Source organism: Sciurus carolinensis, chromosome X (assembly GCF_902686445.1).
Source record: "Sciurus carolinensis chromosome X, mSciCar1.2, whole genome shotgun sequence".
Classification (NCBI taxonomy): domain Eukaryota; kingdom Metazoa; phylum Chordata; class Mammalia; order Rodentia; family Sciuridae; genus Sciurus; species Sciurus carolinensis.
This window is the reverse complement of record NC_062232.1, coordinates 3,529,172-3,541,682: the sequence shown is the minus strand read 5'-3', so window position 1 is coordinate 3,541,682 and position 12,511 is coordinate 3,529,172. Positions and strand designations below refer to the sequence as shown.

Here is a 12,511-nt window from a genome sequence, read left to right as displayed (position 1 = left end):
GTGCTGGGTGAGGTTTTGGAAGTCAGGGCGACTGCAGCGGTTGGTTCACATTCTGTCTTTGCCCTGGTTCTCCCGAGGGCTGTGTGCACCCGGGGTTTCATTTCCCCTTGCTGGGTGATACGTGGAGGCCACACTGAGGCTTTGGGATGGAGGCCAGCCTCCAGCAAGGGGCCTCCATCTGACTGTCATCAGCGACTCAGGGTCTGTGGTTTCTGGAGACCCGTGTCCCTGTTGAGGATGCAGCCAGCCCTGGAGTCAGTAGCGTAGGAGAAGGACTGGCACAGAAGGTCTTGCCCCCGGGAGTTCGGTTTCCTCACACACCTGGACCTCGGCCACCCAGGGTTCGTCCTGCAGTGGCTCACAGTGTCCAGCCAGCTGCTCTCGTGTCTGGAGTCATGCAGAAGGGTGGCGGTTTCAGTGGCAGAATTCTGCAGGCCGATGGGCCTCCTGTCCCGCTGGCCGTGTGAGTAGAGTCTTGGGACGTTTCTGCTCTCGCAGGTGGAGAGGACCCCTCCCTTCCGCTCCTCTTCCTCCCCTTGGCGAAATCTGGACTCTAGCTGAGCGACCGGGGCAGAATCACGGCACCGTGGTCGTGGCTGCCACGTTCGGTGCTTTGGGGACAGGTCTTACTTGGCCCTTTCTCCTGCAAGAGCTGGACGCTGGGGATTGTTGGGTCCTTGTGTCATTCTGATCATTTGTCTTTTTTTTTTTTTTTTCAACTTCTGTACTTGAAGTTTCAGTCACTCTGTCCTTTTTCGGAGTATTTGGATATATATAGCCATGCAGAAGGGCAGGCCACCTAAGAAATGTCTGCCGAAGACACTCTCTAGATTCCCAGGTGACCTTTTCGCGAGGTGTTTGAAAAGCTGTGGATACCCCGCTGCAGTGGCCTGAATAACTGCCCCCTCCAGCGGCTCTCGAGACCTGTCCCAGTGCAGTAGCGTGAAGAGACGGGATCAGGTCAGGGGGGCTCCGGCCTCAGGAATGGGGTTCCTGGCCTCTTGGGAGAGTCCCCTGGGGCCTGCGGGTCCTGCCTGCCTGCTCAAGAGCACCCAGCAAGGAGGTGCCATCCCTGAGGCAGAGAGCGGGCCCTCTCCAGCACCCGGTCCGCTGACACATTGAGCCTGGACACACCAGAACCGTGAGCAGTCCCTTTCCCGTCTTTATTCGTCACCCAGCGTAAGGCGTGTTGTCATAGCAGCCGAGACGGCAGCCTGTGTCCTGTCGGAATGAACTGCATTTTCAGATAGTTTCCAACATGAAGTGTCGGTGATCGCCAGTGACGGACATACGCAGCATCTAATCTGTTGCAAGCTTCGTTCGGCTGGGTTTCTGTGTTGGGGCGGGGGATCTTGGTACAGATACTTGTGGTTTAAAATGGCCCCTTTGGTTCTTAGCAGGAGCCTTCTTGGACAGTGTTAGGGTTTGGATGTGAAGCTCACGTGTGAGACAGTGCAAGAAGCTTTAGGGAGAAACGCCTGGGGTGCGAGAGCTTCCACCCCGCAGGGATTCGCTGAGTGGGGCCTGGGATGCTGGCGTGGCTGGAGGACGTGGGCCGTGGCTGTGGCCTGGGGTATGTATTTGTGGCTGGGGAGTGGACTGTCCGCTCCCTGGTCATCACGTGAGCTGCTTCCCTCCGCCACCCTCTTCCGCCCTGATCCACCCACCTCCAGTCCCGAGGAACGGAGCCAGCTGTCTCTGGACTGAGGCCTCGGGAACCGTGCGCCCTCCATCTTTTCCTCCCCGACACTCTTCTGGTCGGGTCTTTTAGTCAGAGCGGCGAAAACGCGGACTGAAATGGACAGTGAGACCCTCTGCGTGCGTCTGTGCCTGGGAGAGCGCTCCGAGGGAAACTCCCTCCCGGCTCTGCAGGGTGCCCCGGAGGCCAGTGTCCAGCCAGGTCTGGGCGCAGATCTCCCACTCCCCCGAGGCCTCGTCCCCGGCTCCCTGGTCCTTTCCTGTGGTTCCGACCTTCAGCTACCACGTCCCCAGCATTGCTGCCCTTGACCCTGGTGGGCCCTCCGCACCCCTTTACTCTCCGTCCCTAGTTCTGGGACCTGGACTGAGTGACGTGCTCTCTTGCATCAGTGACCTGTTTAAGATCTGCTGCAGGTGACGGGCCATTCAGATGGGTCACAGAGCAAACCAAAGTCTGCCTGAGCCCACGAGGGCCTGCCTTGCCAGGCAGGGAAGGCAGAGCACCCAGTTGATGCCCCAGCTCGCTGGAGGGCTTGGAGCCCAAAGGCACATAAGCACCGGGCCTCCCTGCCTCCCTCGCCACCCTCCTGCGGGACCAGGAGAAGGTGTTCCTCCTGCGAACTCTGCTCCCACCTCTCTGCAGACTGGCACCTGCCAGCTGGCGGGACCTTCTGCCAAGCGGGCGTGCTCCAGCCTGCGCTGCCCAGGCAGGGCCCAGCTGGCAGACAGGCCTGGCCAAGGGCCTGGGGCCCCAGGGAAGGGAAGTTCTCATCCTGTTCACCTGGACTCAGATGCCAGTGGCCACCCACCCACTCCAGTCCTACAGACCCACTCGCCCTGTGTCTGTGCAGAAAGCGTCGTGCAGGGGGCTGGGGGCTTCCGAATGAGTCTGTTAGGGTCCCAGGGTGCATTAGGGACCCAGACCTCAGGAGGTGGGTCAGGCGAGAGGACAGCTGCGGTCGGGGCGAGTAGGAGCGGGGACAGGAATGGCCGCGCGGTGGGCACAGTCAGTCAGAAGTGCAGAGGGAGCTGGGGAGCTCAGGGAGGGCGGGGGGCCCAGCGGCCTCTGGGGGGCTGTTCGCCCAGCGGATGGCGGCCTTGGCCCGGCTCGCTGGAAGGCACAGGTTCACGGGAAGCCGGTCGCCTGCTGCTGCTCAGGACAGGCAGGCTTGGTGGCCCCACCTGAGGGGCCTGTGGACCCAGGCAGGCCCACCAGCACCAAGCGCAACCAGGGAGCACTGATTTCTAGACCCTGCCCTGGGGGAGGGAGCCAGACCCCAAGGGAAGTGCCCGCTTCCCAGTCCAGGGCCAGCGCAGAGCACCCGGGCGGACGCAGGCACTCCCACCGGCCAGGCGCGAGGGGCCTGCAATGGAAGGTCAGCGCCTGCCGTAGAGTGGATTCTCCACACAGGGCGCGTGGCGGTGCGTGGACGCACGTGCAGACCATAATATCCCGCCAGGGAAAGAGGAGTCCGTAGGCTGCTCAGGAGAGCAGGGGGCGCAGCGGGGAAGCCCCGGAGGAAGAAAGCCAGTCACAGTACGGGCGAGCGGGCCGGCCACCCACGCGAGGCCCCACCTGAACGGGGCACGCCGTCCCCACGGAGGCCGGGAACACTGGCTGGAAGGCAGAGGGGACCGTTCTGCAGCCACCCATGGGCCGTGGGTCTGAGTGGCTCTCCAGGGTGTCACGGCGTGTCTCCTGAGGGGTGCAGTTGGGGACGCGGGGTGGTGGCGTGGCCCAGGGGAAACGGCCAGGCAGATCCAGAACGCGGGGCGGCTGGCAGGGTCACTGGCCTGTTCCTGAGGCTGTCCAGTGTCACGGGCACAGTGGAGGCAGGCTCCTCTAGCGCACAGCAGCGCTGTGGCCGGGTAACCCGCCCGAGGTCCAGGCTTTAAAGATCCCCGCCTGCACCTTGGAGGGGGCGGAGCCTTTAAGGGTTGGGACCTGCTGGGATGGAGGTCCCTGGGGTTTGCCCTCCAGGGGACGGTGGGACCCTGGTCTCCTCCTGCTTTTCTCGGCTTCCTGGCCCCATGGTGAGCACACTCTGCCCACGCCACGTGCTGCTCAGACGCCGCTGAGCTTCTCAGTCACGCATGGAAACCACCAAAACTGAGTCTGCACGAACCTTTTATCTTTATCAGTGGATTTCCTCAGGTGGGTGTCACAGTAACGGAAAGCTAAAGGGACACGGCTTCCTTTAGGGAGGGCGTCTGTAAGGGACAGGTTGGTGATGAGGGTAGCCGCTGCGTGCCCTGGGGCTTCCGGTCATGGTGTGTAACTGTCCCTGGGCCAGGCTTCGCTGGTGCTGCTTGGTTGTGCAGTCTCCTCGTCCTGTGGGATAGAGGTAGGTAGGTCTGGTGTCTGGCGTTGCGCGGGCCCTGCGTAGGGGCGCAGTGTGGAGGAGCGTTGCTGTCCCCTCGCGCTGGTACCTCCCAGAGCTGCAGCCTGCGTCTTGACAGGGTGCACCGTGGGAGGAGCTGGACGGCGTCCCCGAGCCTCCAGCGTCTGGGGACCAGGGTGTTGGCAGACGGCTCAGCCTCGGTGTCGCAGCGAGCCTTCTGGGGGAGCCCACTGCTTGCTCCCGCCCTCCACGTGCCGCCTCGGGATTCGCAGACCCTCCTCCTTTGCTCGTGGGGTGTCTTAAATGGAAGTCTGGTTTCCTTAGAAGGTCGCAGGCTGACTAGGGACAAGGGCTTCCTAGTGTTACGGGCGTCTTCCCGTCCCCTGCCTGAGACCTGGCAGGGCTCCGGCTGCGTGGCCTCCGGCTGGGCTGCAGGGCTGTGCCAGGGCCGCCTGTGCCTCTCGGTGGTCCGGCCTGCGCACACCAGGGCGGACTGCACTTCCTGAGTGGTGTCTGCGCCTGCTTCTGTCTCCGGGACACGGGGTCACGGGTTTCATTGAGTAGCAGGCGTTGGCTACTGGCTGCAGCTCCGTGGGTCCCGTCTTCTCCGCGGCCCTTGCTGTGTCTTCTCTCCTCGGTCCTCACCTAGCGTCCGTGCCCTTGGTAAACACGTAGCGTGTTCGGTGTGCGTAGACAGGGAGATGAAAGTGCCCATTTTCTTTTTGCGTGAGTGACCAGTACGTAGAATGGAGGTAGCGTAGACGTCGAGCTAAGTTCTTCCCTGTGGTGACCCCGAGTGCTGAGGGGGCCGTTCCGTGGGCACATCATCTCTAAGGCCCTGTGTGGAGACGACACGCACTTTGGCGTGGGTTGCCTTCGAGGCTGGGATGGGGCTTACTGACCTGCGCCCTCTGCCCGCCTGGGCAGCCGTGGAAGAGCCCCCAGAACCGGCTCTCGGAACTCCCACCTCCTGGGGCTCCGTCCTGAGCAGCCGGGGACCGTCTCCCCGCCCCTGGCCAGGCCGGCCCTGGGCTTTATAACTGGATCTCGCAGAAGGGAGGGACGGCTCTGAGGGCGTCCGTGGACCTTGGTCCTGACCGGTGTTTGTCACCAGGTCAGGCAGCGTGGCGTCCTCACGTGGTGGGAGGCCGGACGTCCTTCCGCCATCCTGTCTCTGACGCGGGCCTGCCGGCACCTGTCCTGGTGTTTGTCCACTGAAGGTGCCTCCCAGCTGGGCCGCGGGAGGCCAGTGTCCCTGCCGAAGGCGTCTTCTGAAACTGGCTTATCTCTCTTCCGCCTCCATTCCCGGCCGGCTCCTGGGAAGAGCCCGGCCGCTGTGTTCAGGTCCCTGCTCGCTCCCTCCCGGTCTCCTCTCTGCTGTGGCTTCTCAGCCCTGAACCCCAGGGCGCTGTGCTCTCCTCGCTCCAGCACCTGTGGCTCTTGAGGCGTCTGCCCTCTCCCGGGAAGCCGTTCCTGTGGCCGCTCTGCCAGCTCCTCTCTGGCCCCTGCCTGGTGACCTCAGCCTCTGGGTGGCGCCCCTGGGACTTTTCTTGGTGTCCCTTCTGCCCCCTGGAGACCTCTGCTCCTGGCTGCAGCAGAGGCTTGTGCTGGGAGGCTGCTGACCTGGCCTGCGTCCTGGGTGCTTCAGTGCCTCCCAGCACCCACCTGCCCTTCCCTCCGAGTGGCCCAGGGCCAGCGCTTAGCGGGAAAACCCCAGGGAGCCCACTCAGCCCCAGCTGGGGGTCTCCTCATCGGGATTCTGGCCGCCTCCACTACACTCACTCCAGGGCCGCCCTGTTGAACAGTATTTCAAAGCCCGGCTGGTGGCCTTCCAGCTGCCATTCTTGTCCCAGACTCTCAGGCCTCCTCCTGGGTGGTGACCTCATTTGAGATTCCCCGCGTGCCGCCCTGTAGCTCCGCGTGCGCCTGTGGTTCCGCGTGCGCCCCTTGGTTCTGCGCGCCCCTTGGTTCTGCGCGCCCCTTGGTTCTCCGTTCGCCCCTCGGTTCCACGTGCGCCCAGTGACTCGGCGCGCACCCCTTGGTTCCGCGTACCCCCGTGGTTCCGCATGTATGCGGTGGCTCCGAGTGCGCCCGTGGCTTCGTGCGCGCCCCTTGGTTCCCCGTGCGCCCCGTGGCTCTGTGCGCGCCCCTTGGCTCCGTGCGCGCCCCTTGGCTCCACGCGCACCCGGTGGTTCTACGTGCTTGTTGCCTGCGGAAGGATCGGTGGCGGCTGCACGTGCGGGTGTTTTCATGGATGACTGAGCGTCCTGGGCCCAGGTGTGTTTGGAGGGTAGGATTCCCCAGACCTCCTCGTTCACATCCCCACCTCCCAGCGCAGTGTTTTCCTCGATGACTTCGCCCCGGAATTGGGTTGTGGCTGCCCCTCTGGTGCTTTGCGGGTGGGGGCGCCGTGTGTGGAGACAGCTGGAGCTTGGCCTGTGGCCTGCTCTGCCCCGCGTCTCTGCCCCAGGCTTTGCGGTGCTTGGCTCTGTGGCCTTAATGCCAACAGGCAGGCTGTCCCTGGGTGCAGCCCTGGGCCTCTTCCCTCCTGGTGGCCGTGCCTTATCGCAGCACCGTCTGACCTCCAGTGGGTCCTTGAGCGATGCTGGTGGCCAGCCGCAGGCAGGCAAAGGAGGGCCCTCCTCCAGCGGCCACATGGGCTCCCTCTGGGCCGACGGCTGGTTCCGGGCAGGCTCTGAGTCCTGGGAACTCTGCACAGTGCAGTGCCCCGCAGGGCGTGAGGGCACCATGGGATACGCAGGGTGACCCCTCCGCCCACGAGCCCTGCAGCTTCCATGACCTGAACCCCAGGTGACCAGGCCCCGGGACAGTTGCAACCCCACCTAGGGAACCTGTGGGGAGGTGATCGCCTTCCCTCCTGAGGAGTCGTCTGCTGCAGGGACCTCAGTTTCCTGGGGCGCCTCCCGGAGCTCGGAGCTCGCGTCCTGAGCGCCATGCAGAGCCGGGGTGTCAGCAGGTGGAGGCGGAGGAGGGCCCGAGTGTCCCGGGACAGGGGGCACTGCTGTGCGGAGGTGGGGCGGGGTCACTGCCAGCAGCAGCGGCAGCAGCAGGGGGTGGGAGCCCCGTGATCCCGTCGGCGGCCCTCCTGCAGCCTTGCCGGCAGAGCTGCCGCGCAAGGGTCCTGCGGGGGCGACGGCACTGGCAGCCCTTCCCTGTGCAGGCGAGACAGAGGTCTGCAGGAGTCCAGGGGCTGCCGTGGTGCCCTGCCCCACCCCCGGTGGCCTAGGACTGCAGGTCTTGTTCTCTGACGGTCTGCGGGCTGGGCACCCAGAACCAGGGTGCTGGTGGGGGCGGGGCACACAGAACCAGGGTGCTGGCGGGCGAGGGCCCTCCAGGGCGCCCCCTCCTGCACCAGGTGTCCTTTCTCTCCTCCCCAGGACACCAGTCAGTGAGTGTGGGGCCTCAGTACCACAGGAGGCCTCCTGAGACCCTTTTCCCAGATAAGGTCCTGGGGTTGGGGAGGTGGACAGCCGATTTGGGGACCACTGCCCACGCCGAGGACCTGTATGTGGGAACTGGAGGGAGAGGAAAGCTGTTTGGGCAGCTGCTGAGCTGACTTCGCAGCACATGGTGAGGGTTCCTGGTGGCCTGGCGGGGACACAGCTGGAGCAGAGGACGAGGAAGCGGCCAGCGGAGAGGGCCGGACTCAGCCCCAGGCTTCAGGCAGGGGGAGGCCATGTGTCCCTAGGTCAGTATCCTGCATGGAGGCCTCCCGTGATTTTCTCTCGGAAGCACAAAACCCTGGGTCTCGCCATCCCACCAGGAAAACTGATCCAGGAGGCCCCGGAGCTGCCCCTGTGCACAGCAGCCCCCGGAGCTTCTGAGCTCCCAGGCCAGCTCCCGGCTGCTCGGGGAAGGGGAAGGGCGGCAAGGGGCCTCAGCACCTCCGCCTCTCAGTGGGGGGGGTGGCTGTTCTCCTGCTCCTCCTCCTCCTCTGCTTCCTGTGATTGTCCTCCTCCTCTGGCTCCACCTCCACCTCCTATCAGTCATTCTGGCCCTTTCCTTCCCCCTCCTCCTCCCCCTCCTTTTCCTCCCCCTCCTCCTCTTCCCCCTCCTCCTCCTCCCCCTCCTTTTCCTCCCCCTCCTTTTCCTCCCCCTCCTCCTCCCCCTCCTCTTGCCCCTCTTCCCCCTCCTCTTCCTCCCCCTCCCCCTCCTCCTCCTCCTCCTCCTCCTCCCCCTCCTCCTCCCCCTCCTCCTCCTCCTCCCCCTTCTCTTCCCTCTCCTCCTCCCCCTCCTCCTCTCTTAAATTGCTTGCCTGGACATAGGAAAGGCATGTGAGCCGAAAGGAGGGTGTGCCACCCTGGAGGAGGGCCAGGCGCTGGCTCTGCCCGTGCCACCCTGCCACTGCAGGCGCCCTCCTCTAGGTCGGCCCTTCCCCAGGAGGGAAGTCACGGCCCCCCTTTCCTTCCTGATCTCCCTCTGTGGTGGCACCTGTCCCTGGGCAGAGGGCAGGCTGCAGCCCCGAGGAGCTTACTTCGTGGCAGTGGGCTGGCCGGCCATGTTTCTAGATGCCGCAGCTCCTTTTCCAGAGCGGGTGAGGAGGCGGCCCCCCACGCCACCCCTGGAGTGCCCTGGAGACGGCCACCCTGGGCGCACCGTGCTGGACGGTGCTGTGCTGGTTCTGTGCCCAGTGTGGCTGTGCTCGCCAGCCTCGCTGCTCAGGCCTGTGGCTGTGGCACCTCCCCTGAGGACGCGGTTTCCCGTGGTGACACAAGTCAGGAGTGCCCTCTTTCCCTGAGTCCCAGTCACCCTGCTCAGCCACACACGGGTACTGTGGAAGCCCAGGTCCCTGAAGGAGGAACAGACCCTACTCCGGAGGAAACGCCCAGGCAGCTCCGTGATGAAATGGCTGTGGGTCAGCGGTGCTGCCCGGAGGGGCGGCGGCTGCGGGTCGCAGTCTCTGCATGCAGGTCACAGTCTCTGCATGCAGGTCACGGTCTCTGCCTGCAGGTCACGGTCTCTGCCTGCAGGTCACGGTCTCTGCCTGCAGGTCTCGGTCTCTGCCTGCAGGTCACGGTCTCTGCCTGCAGGTCTCGGTCTCTGCCTGCAGGTCACGGTCTCTGCCTGCAGGTCACGGTCTCTGCCTGCAGGTCACGGTCTCTGCCTGCAGGTCACGGTCTCTGCCTGCAGGTCTCGGTCTCTGCCTGCAGGTCTCGGTCTCTGCCTGCAGGTCTCGGTCTCTGCATGCAGGTCTCGGTCTCTGCCTGCAGGTCTCGGTCTCTGCCTGCAGGTCGCGGTCTCTGCCTGCAGGTCGCGGTCTCTGCCTGCAGGTCGCGGTCTCTGCCTGCAGGTCGCGGTCTCTGCCTGCAGGTCGCGGTCTCTGCCTGCAGGTCGCGGTCTCTGCCTGCAGGTCTCGGTCTCTGCCTGCAGGTCTCGGTCTCTGCATGCAGGTCTCGGTCTCTGCATGCAGGTCACGGTCTCTGCATGCAGGTCACGGTCTCTGCATGCAGGTCTCGGTCTCTGTATGCAGGTCACGGTCTCTGTATGCAGGTCGCGGTCTCTACATGCAGGTCACGGTCTCTGCCTACAGATCGTGGTCTCTGCCTGCAGGTCACGGTCTCTGCATGCAGGTCATGGTCTCAGCCTGCAGGTCACGGTCTCAGCCTGCAGGTCACGGTCTCTGCATGCAGGTCACGGTCTCTGCATGCAGGTCACAGTCTCTGCATGCAGATCATGTCTCTGCCTGCAGCTTAGTCCCTGCATGCAGTTCTTTGGGGAATGCGCAGTGAGGTGGCACTAGTCTGAGGGCCCAGAGCTTTGCTTCTGTCTGCTGGGACCAGGAGCAGAGCTCCCGTACGTGGACCCTGGGTCCTGGACCACCCGGGTCCCTGCAGGGCTGGGGTGCAGTGCGTTCGGAAGGCTCCTGCCGCACACAGGCGGGCCTGGGCCGGGCGGTGCGTGGGGGCCTCCTCCCTCCACACCCTTCCCCAGACGGGCAGGCCATGCGAGGCTGTAACACAGGAAGGGGGACCGTGGACCTGAACGGCCTGTGATCTCTGAGCGCCATTAAACCTGGCTAATGAAGTGCTGGGGCGTCACTAATTACACTGTGGCACCTCTTTCCCACGTCCGCTCTCTAATTACGTCCGCAGCCGTGGCTGGCGGAAGAGCCCCCGGCTAGGGCCCTCTGTCCCTCTGCCCCAGAGGTCTGGGTTTGGCCTGTAATTCCCCCGTCAGGGCTCAGAGGCAGCTGCGTGCAGATGCCACCCTGCTTCATCAAGGGCTGTTGGTGACCCGCCTCCGGGTGCCGGGACGGGGATCTGTGCTCAGGAGTGCACTCCTGTGCAGAGGTGTGCACACCCACGCACACAGGTGTGAGTGCTTGACGGGCTCCGTGCTGCCCCACGGCTGCCTGACCCTGGTCCACGCCGTGCACACCAGAGTGCAGACCAAGAGCAGTGTCTGGGCGGGTGGTAACCCCTGGGACCTCTGTGGGGTCTGCCCACCCTGGGGACTAGGAGACTTGGCTCTTCCCGAGACCCTTGCCTCTGCTCTTCTCCTTGTGAATTAAGTGCCTTTGACGGGTCGCCGTGCAGAGCCCTCAACCAGGGCTGCGGAGAGCTGCTGCACCCTCCCTGGACCCGACCTTCGCACGACCTTTGCACTTGGTGGGCCACGTTTGCAGAGCCGACGTGTTTCCTTGCCTCGTCGAGTCCCGTCACCCTGCTCTCCGTCACCAGGATAAATGCCCACGATCTTCAGCCTAGGAAGAGACGCGTCACCAGGCGCAGCCGCCCACGCCTGTAGGACCAGCGCCAGGCCAGTGTGCTGCCCGCCACGGCAAGGTGGAGACCCTGCCTCGGAATAAAATAAAACCAAAGTGAAACGGGCCGGGGACGTGGCTCAGGGCTGCAGCAGCCCTGGGGTCAATCCCAGGGGCTCCTCAAAAGGGGGAGGTCATCCTGCCTGAGTTGTGAAGGTGGACCGTTGCCTGGGCCGTGGTAGCACGTCCTGCATCAGGCGGAGTGTGTGCTGGAGCAGAATCGCTGGGCCCTGGCCGGGTGCACAGGAGGCTCAGGAGGAGGAGACACCAGCCCATCTCTTAAAGGGCCCGCTGCATCCCAGCAGCACCACCCAAATTCATAGTCCTTCAGAATTCTCTGTATGTGGGAAGGGTCTTTGCAGAGGTGACTGAGGGGCAGTGAGATCCCCAGGGTGGCCCTGACCCCAGGACCTTGGGACATGCCTGTGTGTGGAGACGGGTCTTTGCAGAGGTGACTGAGGTGCAGTGAGGTCCCCAGGGTGGCCCTGACCCCACAGGATGGGGTTCTTGTAGAAGAGGAGGTGAGGACACAGATGCACACAGAGGGACGACCCCATGAGGACACAGGGAGAAGACGGCGTCTGCAAGCCCAGGAGAGAGGCCTCGGAGGAGCCAGCCCTGCCCACGCCTGGACCGTAGACTTCAGCTTGCAGGACTGGGGGACAGCAGGTCTTATGGCTTCATAGCTTTGTGTCTGTCTCTCTGTTGTCTGCCTACCTATCTACCTACCCACTGATCTGTCCACACTCCAGTCGGCGCGTCCACTCGGGACTCCAGAGTTCTCGATTCTGTGAAGGACAGTGCGCCTGGGCCAGCCTCGCAGGCTTGCAGGACGTCGAGGGCTGCGGGGTTCCCGCCCTGGCCCAGGGTTCACAGAGTGCCTCCAGTCTCAGCTGTCACCTCGACACGCGCCTCCACGTCCCTCTGTTCCCACGGACACGGTACCTAAGCGAGCAAAACGCCCTGATGGCCAGCAGCCCACGCACCAGCGGGTCGTCTCCTCGGTCCTGTAAGGAGTGGCCCGGCCTGCAGGATCTCTGCATGTCATCTGCCATCGTCGCCCCGCGATGCCCAGGTTCCTGGTGACCGTCCCCAGGTGCACAGCAGAGGAAGCCTCGGTGGCCGACAGTAAGACAGATGCAGAAGGGGTAGCAGGCGGCCCTGACGGGGGCCCTTAGGAAGGATGGCAGGATGCGGTCACCCTAAAGCCCATGCGCCCTGAGGGTCAGCCCAGGGCCTGCTGGGAGTCTGGCTCTGAAGCCCAGCATTTGGGCAGAGGGATGCCCCACGGAGCCTGGGATCCTGCGCTCATCTCCCAACACGCAAGAGTCCAGGTCACGCAGCTCAGCTGAGAGACGCGTCCTGAGGTGACCCCTTGGGAAGAAGCGAGACCCGCATGTGCAGACATCACGAGTGAGATGCTGCGGGCGCGACGGTGCACCGCCATCACGGAGGCTGGCACGCACTGTCCTCAGATCACAGGCCCCGGCCGGGACGTCGCCACGCCCGTCAGTAGCTCCACGGTCCTCAGGGGTCAGTAGCTCCACGGTCCTCAGGTTGTACAGGAAGCATTGAGAAAACACTGCTCTCGGATTGTGACTGACGTGTTTGAGAGTCATTGTGCAGAAGCCCAGTTAGGGGGAAACACTACGGTCTCTTAATGTGCTTGATTTCTGTCACTGTGCTA

General features: G+C 64.1%; 1 protein-coding gene across 2 annotated transcripts in view; it reads left to right on the top strand.

The window, feature by feature from the left end:
- The window catches only part of Pudp (pseudouridine 5'-phosphatase), a 70,217-nt gene that overhangs the window by 4,315 nt on the left and 53,391 nt on the right, over window positions 1-12,511 (top strand). The window lies entirely within an intron of this gene.